Genomic DNA, 12,523 nt, shown 5'->3' with positions numbered 1-12,523 from the left:
TTTGGAAGCACCCAGACTGAACCATGAAATTAGCAGGACATAAAAGGACAGAGCTTAGGACAGACTTCACCTCCTCCAGAAGTGAACTAACATAAATCCCCAAATCAAGAAGTAGGCTGAACAAAGGAGCAAAGAAGAAAAGAACCCAACCATAAAGAGCTACTATCGTGATAGAGAAGCTCAAGACTCAAACACAGAAGACTATGTCTTAAGGGAACCAAGGGCCAGAAGCAAAGCAAACAAACTCTTGAAGAGAGGGAAACATTAAAAAAAAAAAGAGATAGGTATAAGAGGAGAAAACAGAGGGAAACACATTGTTAGCAATCATAACTGAGAATGTGAATAGGATGAACTCATAAAATGGAAGAGAATAACAGAATGGATTTGAAACCAGAATTCAACATGGTGGTGTTTACAAGAAACACACTTAAAACAGAAGAATACATGTAGAATTAACATGAAGAGCCATGAGGGTGGGGCATTGTTCCAAGCTTCAGGCTCTTGTGCATTGCTGTTTTTGGAGCTAGTTTGGGGATTTGGAAGTGATAATAAGACAACATAACAAAATTTGTGGGATGCAGCCAAAAGAATAACATTAATAGAAGACCAGATCAATGAATTGGATGTGCAACTAAAAAACTAGAAAAGGAACAAATTTTAAAAAAAACCCACAATTAAATACCAAATACCTGAAAATCAAAGGAGAAATTAATAAAATTTAAAATTAAAAAACCCATAATTGATCTAGTAAATAAAATTAACTGGCTTTATGAAAAAGATGCATAAACCATTAGCTAATTTGATTTTAAAAAGAAAATCAAATTACCAATGCCAAAAAAAAGATGAATCCACAATTAATGAAGATAAAATTAATGAAATTAAAAACTATTTTATCCAACTATATACCAATAAAACTGACAGTCTAAATATAATGGATGAATATTTACAAACCTATAAATTGCCCTGATGAATAGAAGAGGAAATAGAATGCTTAATCCTTTCTTAGAAAAAGAAATTGAACAATCCATAAGTTAATTCCTTAAGAAAAAAAAAACTTCAGGACTCCCAGAGGCAAAGCCAAGATGGCAGAGTAGAAGAAGCTCTCAGCTGAGCTCTCCTAACATTCCCCTCCAAACAACTTTAAAATAAGACTTCAAATCAAATTCTGACGTGGCAGAGCTAACTAAAGGTCAAAGTAAGACATTCTTCCAGGCAAAGACAACTTAGGAGTTTGGAAAGAGAGATCTGTGATATGGTGAAGAGGCTGACCTGGAGCCCACATGGATGCAACTCTAGTGGTGGTACTAGGTGGTGGTGACAGAAAAAGCAACAGCTTTCAGGAGTTCTCAACCAGAGACAGTAAGGGGACCTGGCAATGGGTCAGAAAGGGATTACAGGGGCCCCTGTGGTGTCACTCAATGTAGGACTGGAAGCTATTTGGCAACTCCATTGCCTATACCCACTTTTGAGCCACAGTTCAAATGCAGAGAGGCACGGTTTTAGTCAAGAGGGAGCAGGGACCCTAAGGAGCAGTATTACTTCTGATTTCAAGGGAACAGGGTCCCTGACAAGCAGTACTGATTGCAGTTCCAAGAGATCAGGGGCCCTTTCTGGGAAAGTACTATAGAACAGATTAGGAGAGCAGTGGCTACACCTCTTCCTGGATCACATTATCTTGGAAGCACCAGAAACTTCCAAATCCCCCAAACTAGCTCCAAAAACAGCAATGCACAAGAGCCTGAAGCTTGCAACAGTGCCCCACCCTCATGGTAGCAACACAGCCCACTTTTAACATAAAGTTCAAAATTAAGAAATAGCATGGAAAAATGAGCAAACAACAACAAAAGAACCTGACTACAAAAATCTACTCTGATAGGAAAGAGCAAGACACAAATTAAGAAGATGATAAAGTCAAAGCAGCTCCAGGCAAAGAAAAAATGTGAATTGTACACAAGCCCAACAAGAATTCCTGGGAGAGATTAAAAACAATTTTTGAAATCAGAGTGGTAGGGGAAAGATTAGGTAAAGAAGTGAGAATGAAGGAAGAAAATTAATATGTGGTAAAAGAGGCACAAAAATATTGAAGAAAATAACATCTTAAAAACAGAATTGGCTAAATGGAAAAAGGTACAAAACTTTGCTGATAAAAATAACTCCTTAAAAATAGAATTGGCTATATGGAAAAAAGAGGTACAAAAGCTCACTGAAGAAAATAACTCTCTCTCTCTCTCTTTTTGGTGAGGCAATGGAGGTTAAGTGACTTGCCCAGGGTCACACAGCTAGTAAGTGTCAAGTGTCTGAAGCCAGGTTTGAACTCAGGTCCTCCTGATTCCAAGGCCGAAGCTCTATCTACTGCACCACCTAGGTGCCTCCAAGAAAATAGTTCTTTAAAAATTCAAATTGGGCTAATGACTCTATGAGACATAAGAAACATTAAAACAAAATCAAAAGAATGAAAAATGGGAAAAAATATGAACTATCTCATTGGAAAAACAACTGACCTAGGAAAACATCGAGGGGAGATAATTTAAGAATTATTGGACTACTTAAAAGTCATGATCAAAGAAAGAGCCTAGACATTGTATTTCAAGAAATTATTAAGGAAAATTGCTTTGATATCCTAGAACCAGAGAGTAAAATAGAAATTGAAAGAGATCTCAAAATGCAAACTCCCAGGAATATTATAGCCAAATTCCAGAGCTCCTGGGTCAGAAAGAAAATACTTCTTCAAGCAGACAGAAATAAGCCATTTGAATGTCATCAACTACCAAGGCAAAGGAGTGGAGGGCTTGGAATATGCTATTCTGGAAGGCAAAAGAACTGGGATTACAACCAAGAATAACCTGCCCAGCAAAACTGAGTATAATCCTTCAGGGGAAAACAGTCATTTAATGAAAGAGAGGACTTTCAAGCATTCCTGATGAAAAGACCAGAGCTGAATAGAAAATTTGGCTTTTAAATATAAGACTCAAGAGAAGCATACAAAAGTAAAAATGAAAGAGAAAACATAAGGGACTCAATAAAGTTAAACTATCTTTCTATATAGGAAGGTGATACATTTAATTTCTAATAACTTTATCATCATTACAGCACTTAGAAAAATTCTACATAGAAAGAAGGCATTGAAATGAGTCGATTATGTTGGGATGATGTAAAAAAATGGATAGTTGAAAAAGACAAATGCCCTAGAAGAAGGAAGGAAGAAGAATAGGAGAAATTGTCTCACATGAAAGAGGTGCACAAGGAAGAGCTTTTACAAATGGGGTAGGGAATGGTGGGAAGGGGCAGATGATGCCTGAACCTCACATCTAAATTGGTTCAAAGAGGGAATACACACACACACACACACACACACACACACACACACACACACACACACACACACACACACACATATATAGATATACTCCATAAGTAATAGAAATCTATCTTACCCAACAGGGAAGTAGGAGGAGAAAAGGGATAAGAGAAAGGGAGGGTGATAAAAGGGAGGGCAGATAAAAGGAGGCAGTGGTCAGAAGAACAGACTTTAGAGGAGGGGCAGGATTAAAACCAAGGGAAGGATAAACAGAAGAAAATGGGATGGAGGGGAATGCACAGTTATAATTGTGAATGAGATGAACTCACCCATAAAATGGAAATGGAGAGCAGAATAGATTAGAAACCAGAAGTCAACAATATGTTGTTTACAAGAAACATACCTGAGACAGTTAAAATAAGGGGCTGGAGCAGAATCTATTGTGCTTCAGCTGACATAAAAGAGGCAGGGAAAGCAATCATGATCTCAGATAAAGCAAAAACAAAAATGACCTAATTAAAAGGGACAAGAAGGGAAATTACATCTTGCTAAAGGGTACCATAGACAATGAAGCAATATCAATACCAAACACATATGCCCCAAATGGCATAACATCCAAGTTATTAAAGGAAAAGTTAAATTACAGGAGGAAATAGACAGTAAAACTATACTAGTGGGGAACTCATTTCCCCTTCTCAGAACTAGATGAATCTAACAAAAAATAAATAAGTTAAGGAAATTACAGAATTTTGGAAAGGTTAGACATGAAAGACCTCTGGAGAAAACTGGACAGTAATAGAAAGGAGTATACCTGTGAAGGTACATGGCATCTTCACAAAAATTGACCATGTATAAGGGCATAAAAAACAATCAAATGCAGAAAAAAAGAAATATTAAATATACCCTTTTCAGACCACAATGCAATAAAATTACATTCAATAAAGGGCTGTGGAATTATAGATTAAAAATTAATTGGAAACTAAATTCATCCCAAAGAATATGTGTCAAAAAACAAGTCACAGAAATAAATAGTAATTTTATTAAAGAAAATGACAATGAGACAACATTCTAAAATGTGTGGCATGCAGCCAAAGCAGTACTCAGGGGAAAATTTATATCTCTAAATATGCACATCAATAAAAGAGCAAAAGAGCAGATCAATGAATTGATCATGCAACAACAACAACAACAACAAAACTATAAAAAGAACAAATTAAAAATCCCCAATTAAATATCAAAATGGAAATCCTAAAAATCAAAGGAGAGATTAATAAAATTAAAAGTTAAAAAATCATTGAACTAATAAAAAGTAAGATCTGGTTTTATGAAAAAGCCAATAAAATAGAGAAACCATTGGTTAATTTGATTTAAAAAAGAAAGAAGAAAACCAAATTACTTGTATCAAAAATAAAAGGAGTGAATGCATCACCAAGGAAGATGAAACTAAAGCAATTATTAGGAGCTATTTTGCCCAATTATATGTAAACAAAACTGACAATCTAAGTGAAATGGATGAATATTTACAAAAATATAAACTACCCAGATTAACAGAAGAGGAAGTAGGATATTTAAATAACCCTATTTTAGAAAAAGAAAATGAACAAGCCATAAATGAGCTCACTAAGAAAAAATCCTCAGGATCACATGGATTTGCAAGTGAATTCTGCCAAACATTTAAGGAACAATTAATCCCAATACTATATAAACTATTTGAAACAACACGTAAAGAAGGAATCCTACCAAATTCCATTTATGACACAAATGTTTTTGACATAGGAAGAGTAAAAACAGAAAGAAAACTATAGACCAATCTCTTTAATGAATATCAATGCAAAAAATTTAAATAAAATGCTAGTAAAGAGATTATAGCAATATATCATAAAGACCATGCACTATGGCAGCGAGATGCTGAGTGGATGGAGTGCCAGGCCTGGAGTCAGGAAGACCTGAGTTCAAATCTGCTCTCAGACACTTACTAGCTATGTGACCCTGGGCAAGTCACTTAATACTGTTTGCCTCTGTTTCCTCATCTGTCAAATTAGCTGGAGGAGGAAATGGCAAACCACTCCAGTCTCTTTGCCAAGAACCTCCCCCCACCAAAAAAAACCCCCAAAACATAAGGGATCACAAAGAGTTAGACATGACTGAAGCAACTAAACAATAGCAACATACATTATGAACAGGCTGGATTTATACCAGGAATGCAAGGTTGGTTCAATATTTGGAAAACTACCAGCATACTTGACCATATCAATAACAAAAACAACAAAAACCATATGATTATTTCAATAGATGCAGAAAAAGCCTTTGATAAAAATACAACACTCTTTCCTATTAAAAACATTATTAAGGGGCAGCTAGGTGGCGCAGTGGATAGAGCACTGGCCCTGAAGTTAGGAGGACCTGAGTTCAAATCCGGCCTCAGATCAAACACTTGACACTTACTAGCTGGGTGACCCTGGGCAAGTCACTGAACCCCAACTGCCTAAAAAAATAAAAAAAATTTTTAAAAAACACAACTAAACATACTAATAAATGGAGCCTTTCTTAAAATGTTAAGTAGTATCTATCTAAAACCAAGAGCAAGCAATTATCTATAACAGGGATAAACTTGAAGCCTTCCCAATAAGATCAGGTGTGAAACAAGGATGCCCACTGTCACTGATATTATTCAATATCGTACTAGAAATGTCAACTATAGCAATAAGACAAGACAAAGAAATTGAAGAAATATAAACAGGCAACACAGAAACAAAACTATCACTCTTTAAAGATGATATGATGGTATAGTTAGAGAACCCTAGAGAATCAACTAAAAAAAAACTAGTTCAAACAATGAACAACCTTAGCAAAGTTGCAGAATGTAAAGTAAACCCACATAAATCATTAGCATTTCTATATACCACCAACAAAACCCTGCAGGAAGAGATAGAGAAATTCAATTTAAAATAACTGTAGACAATATAAAATACTTGAGAGTCTACCTGTTAAGACAAATCCAGAGATTATATGAACACATTTACAAAACAGTCTTCACACAAATACAAAATCTAAATAATTTGAGAAATATTAATTGCTCGTGCGTAGGCTGAGCCAATGTAATAAAAAAGACAATTTTGCCTACATCACTTATTCAGTGCCATACCAATCAAATTATCAAAGAGTTATTTTATAGAGCTAAAAATAATAACAATTCATCTGAAAGAACAAAAGGTCAAAAATATCAAGGGAATTAATGGAAAAAATGTGAAGGAAGACAGCTTGGCAGTACCAGATTTCAAGCTATATCATTCTTGTTCAGCTGTGTCTGACTCTACATGATCCCATGGATTTTGTCCATAGGGTTTTCTTGGCAAAGATACTAGAGTGGCTTTCTGTTCCTTCTCTAGCGTGTCCCCATTTTACAGATAAGGTATTGAGGCAAATAGGGGTTAAATGACTTGTCCAGGGCCACACAGCTAGTAAGTATCTGAGGTGAGATTTGAACTGAGATCTTAATTCTAGTCTGATTCACTATCCACTGTACCATCTAGCTGCCCCAAGCTATATCAACTAAATGGCAAAATCAAAGAAATCTGGTACTGGTTAAGAAGTAGAGTGGTGATCAGTGGAATAGATTAGATACACAATAGATAGTAGTAAATGACCATAGTAATCTTGTGTTTAATAAACCCAAAGATCCAAGCTTTTGGGGTAGGAACTCATTATTTGACAAAAAAAAATTGCTGGGAAAATTGGAAAGCTGTTTGGCAGAAACTAAGAATAGACTAAAATCTCATACCATATACCAAGATAAGGTCAAAATGGGTACATGATGTAGACATGAAGGGTGACATAAGCAAATTAGGTGAACATCAAAAATTTTATTTGTCAGATCTATGGATAAAGGAAAACTTTTTTTTTAAAAACTTGTTGACATTTTATTTTTCAACATTCATTTTTCATAAGATTTTGAGTTCCAAGTTTTTCTCCCTCTCTTCCCCCATCCCCAAGGTATCAAACAATCTGATATAGGTTATACGTGTGCAATCATGTTAAACACATTTCCACATTAGTCATGTTGTCAAAGAAGAAACAGAACAAAAGGGAAAAAACATGAAAAAACAAACAAAAAGAAAGCCAAAAAAAGTGAAAATAGTATGTTTCCATCTGCATTCAGACTCCACAGTTCTTTCTCTGGATGTGAATAGCATTTTCCATCATGTGTCTTTTGGAATTGTTTTGGATCGTTGTCTTGATCAGAGTAGCTAAGTCTTTCACAGTTGATAATCCTTACAACATTGCTCTTACTGTGTATAAAGTTCTCCTGATTCTGCTCACTTCACTCAGCATCAGTTCATGTGAGTCTTTCCAGGTTTTTCTGAAATCTGCCTGCTCATCATCTCTTATTGAATTAGTATTCCATTACATTAATATTCCACAGCTTGTTCAGCCATTCCCCGATGGATGGGCATTCTCTCAATTTCTAATTTTTTGCCACCATAAAGAGCTGCTATAAACATTTTTGTATATGTGGGTAGTTTGTATAGGTAGGTAGTTTATAACCAAACAAGAGAAAGAGAGGATCACGGGAAGCAAAATAGATCATTTTAATTAAATAAAATTAAAAAGCTTTTGCACAAACAAAATAATGCAGCCAAAATTAGAAGGAAAATAGGAAATGGGGGAAAAATTGACAGCAAGTTTCCCTGATAAAGGCCACATTTTATCAAATTAATATGAAAATGAACCAAATTTATAAAAATAAAAGCCATTCCCCAGCTGATCAATGGTCAAAGGCTATTAACAGAACATTTTCAGAAGAAACCAAAGCCATCAATACTCACATAAAAAAAAAGCTCTAAGTCACTACTTATTGGAGAAATGCAAATTAAAATAATTCTGGGATACAACCTTATACCCATCAGATTGCCTAACATTACAGAAAAGGAAATAACAAATGCTGAAGAAGAGGTGGACAAATGTGGAAGAGGATGTGACACTAAGGCTCTGTTGGCAGAGTTGTGAACTAGTCCAACCACTATGAAGAACTTAGAACTATGTCCAAAGGGCTATAAAGCTGTGCATACCCTTTAAACCAGAAAATACCAGTACTAGGTCTGTATCCCAAAGAGATCAAAAAGAAAGGGAAAAGGACCTACTTATATAAAAATATTTATAGCAGCTCTTTTTGTGGTGGCAAATAATTGGAAATGGAATGCCCATCAATTGAGGAATGGCTGAACAAGTTGTGGTATATGATTGTGACAGAATACTCTAAGTATAATACTATAAATACTGGAAGAAATGTTGATCAGGATGCTTTCAGAAGAACCTGGAAAGACTTACATGAAATGGTGCAAAGTGAAGTGAGCAGAACCAGAAATGAGAAGAACACTGTATATAGTAACAAAAATATTGTAAGGATGATCAATTGTGAAAGACTTAGCAATTGTGATCAAGATGACGATCCAGGACAATTCCAATGGACTTATGATAAAATGCTGTCTACCGTCAGAGAGAGAACTGTTGAATTCTGAATTCAGATAGAAGCATACTTTTTTACTTTCTTTTCTTTCCCTTCAGTCTGTGTTTTCTTTTGCAACATGGCTAATATAAAATGTTTTGCATGGCTTCACATGTATAATCAATATCATATTGCTTGCCTTCTTAAGCGGGGGAGGGGAGGAAGAGAATTTGGAACTCAAAATTTTAAAAAATGAATGTTAAACATTTTTACATGTAATTGATAAATATTTAATGAAATAAAAATATATAGAGAATTGAACCAAATTTATGAAAATATGAACCATTTCCCAATTGATAAATGGTTAAAGCATATGAACAGGCAATTTTCAGAAGAAACCAAAGCTATCAATAGTCACATGAAAAAATGCTCTAAGTCACTCTTGATTAGAAAAATACAAAATAAAACAACTCTGAGATTTCACCTGACATCTATCAGATTGGCTAACGTGACAGAAAAGGAAAATGACAAATTCTGAAGGGGAGGTGGAAAAACTGAGAAGTGTCTCAATTAGTGCATTAGTGAATGCACTGTTCCTGGAGTTGTGAATTCACCCAACCGTTCTGGAGAACAATTCGAAACTATGCCCAAAGGGTTATAAAAACATGCATATCCCAAAGAGATCAAAGAAAGGGAAAAGGACCTATTTGAACAAAAATAGTTATAGCAGCTCTATTTGTGGTGGCAAAGAATTGAGAATTGAAGGGATGCCCATTAATTGCAAAATGGCCGAATAACTTGTGGTATAGGACTGTGATGGCATACTGTTATGCTGTAAAAAATGCTGATCAGGATGACTTCAGAAATACCTGGGAAGACTTACATGAACTGATGCAAAGTGAAGTGAGCAGAGCCAAGAGAACAGGGTACACAGTAACAGCAATATCGTAAGGATGGTCAGCTGTGAAGGATTTGGATGCTCTGCTCAAGACGATGATCTAGGACAATTCCAAAGGACCTGTGATCAAAAATGCTATCTATCTACCTCCAGAGAGAGAACTGATGGACTCTGAGTGCAGATTGAAGCATTTTTTTAAACCTCTCGCTCTCACTCTTGCTTTCTCTCCCTCTCCCTCTCTCCTTTCCTAACATGGCTAATATGGAAATATGTCCTTCATGGCTTCACACGTACAGTCGATAGCATATTGCTTACCTTCTCAAGGGGTGAGGAAAGAGAGGGAAGGAGAGTTTCAAAAATGAATGTTAGGGTTTTTTTAATATATAATTGGGAAATATTTAGCTAAATGAGAATATACTTTTAAAAAACTTCAGCACTACAGTATTCCATAAGACAAAAACTGATGGGAAAACTAGAGAGCAATCTAGGAGAAATTAAGTATTGATCAGCTCCAAATGGGTACATGACTTAAAATTTCACATCTTAAATTAGAAGAGTGAGAAAGAAATGCCTTTTTGCAATGATGGGTAAGGATAGAGTTTATGAAGAAACAAGGGATAAAAGATGCCAGAAGTTAAAATGCATAATTTTGACTACACAAAATTTTAAAAGCTTATGCACAAACAAACCCAATGCTATTTAAATCATAAGGAAACAGTTAACCAGAAAAAGAGGAGTTAGTGTACCCCACCATCTTGGTTCTTAGCCCTAACCCTAATTCTCTCTTGGTTCTCCTTTTAGCTATATGATTGACTCTTCTCAGTCTATTTTGCGGGATTATCATCTATGTCATGCCCACTAACCATGGGTGTCTACCAAGAGAGGGAAGAATAGAATTCAGAACTCAGAACTTAAAAAAATGAATGTTAACTTTTTGAACATATAATTGAGAAATATTTAACAAAAATAAGAATACATTAAAAAAGAAAAAAAATCCTCCAAGACCAGAGTGTTCCATAAGACAAAAAAAAAAAGATAAAAAAAAGGGAAGACCAACAAAATTCAGCAGCAAGAAATAGAAAGAGAAATTAAATTTAAAATAATTGTAGACAATATAAAATACTTATGAGTCTACCTGCCAAGACAAACCCAGGAACTATATGAATACAGTTACCAAACACTTTCACACAAAATCAGATCTAAGTAATTAGAAAAATATTAATTGCTCATAGGTAGGCTGAACCACTATAATAAAAATGACACTTTTAGCTAAATTAATTTACTTATTCAGTGTCATACCAATCAAGCTACCAAAAATTATTTTATAGAACTAGAAAAAATAATAAATTTATTTGTAAGAATAAAATATCGAGACTATCAAGGGAATCAATTTTCAAAATGTGAAGGAAGGTGGCCTAGCTGTACCAGATCTCAAAATGTATTATAAAGTGGTAATTACTCGAACAATCTGGGACTAGCTAAGAAATAAAGTAGTGGGTCAGTGGAATAGATTAGGTACACCACACATTGTAGCAAGTGACCATAGTAATCTAGTGTTTGATAAACCAAAAGACCCAAACTTTTGGGAGAAAAACTCATTATTTGACAAAAATTGCTAGGAAAACTGGAAAACAGTATAGCAGAAACTAGGTATAGAGTAGACCAACATCTTACATGGTATACCAAGATCAGGTCAAAAAACATGATTTATACATAAAGGGTGATACCATAAGCAAATTAGGAGAGCATGCAATAGTTTACCTGCTAGATCTATGGATAAAGGAAAAAATTAAGACCAAACAAGATATAGAGAGCATTATGAAATATAAAATGGATTATTTTGATCATACAAAATTTAAAAAAAAAGTTTTTGCACAAACAAAACCAATGCAACCAAGATTAGAAGGAAAGCAAAAAACAGGGAAAAATGTTTTACAACATGTATCTCTGATGGAGGCCTCATTTCACAAATATATGGAGAACTGAGTCAAATTCATAAGAATCCAAGTCGTTCCCCAATTGATAAATGGTCAAATGATATAAACAAGTGGTTTTCAGATGAAGAAATCTAAGCTATCTATAGTCACATGAAAAAATGCTCTAAATCACTATTGATTAGAGAAATGCAAACCAAAACAACTCTGGGGTACCACATCACACCTATCAGATTGGCTAACTGACAAAACAGGCACATGATAAATGTTGGAGGTGATGTGGAAAACTGGCACATTAATACACTGTTGTTTGAGTTATTAACTGATCCAACCATTCTGGAGAGCAATTTGGAACTGTACCCCAAAAGGCTATAAAACTGTGAATACCCTTTGATCCAGCAATGCCACTACTAGGCCTGTATCCAAGAGATTTTAAAAAAAAGGGGGGGAAGGGAAGGAGCTATTTGTACAAAAATATTTATAGCAACTCTTTTTGTGGCAGCTAAGAGTTGGAAATTGAGGGGAGGCCCATCAATTAGGGAATGTCTAAACAAGCTGTGGCATATGAATGTAATGGAATATTATTGTGCTATAAGAAAATGACAAGCAGGATGACTTCAGAAAAACCTGGAAAGACTTATATGATATGATGCAAAGTGAAGTGAGCAGAACCAGGAGAACAGTTGTACACAGTAACAGCAACATTGTAACAATGATCAGCTGTGAATGACTTAGCTCTTCTCAGGGATACAATGATCCAAGACAATCCCAAAGGACTCATGATGAAAAATGCCATCCACTTCCAGAGAAAGAACTGATGTTATCTGAATACAGACTGAAGCATATGTTTCTCTCTCCTCCTTCCTTCCTTCTTGTTTTCTTGCACAAAATAATTAGTATGGAAATGTTTCACATGATTGTACATGTATAACCTATATCAGATTGCT

Source organism: Phascolarctos cinereus, unplaced genomic scaffold (assembly GCF_003287225.1).
Source record: "Phascolarctos cinereus isolate Bilbo 61053 unplaced genomic scaffold, phaCin_HiC Scaffold_5;HRSCAF=322, whole genome shotgun sequence".
NCBI lineage: Eukaryota > Metazoa > Chordata > Mammalia > Diprotodontia > Phascolarctidae > Phascolarctos > Phascolarctos cinereus.
Note: the sequence above shows the minus strand (reverse complement) of the source record.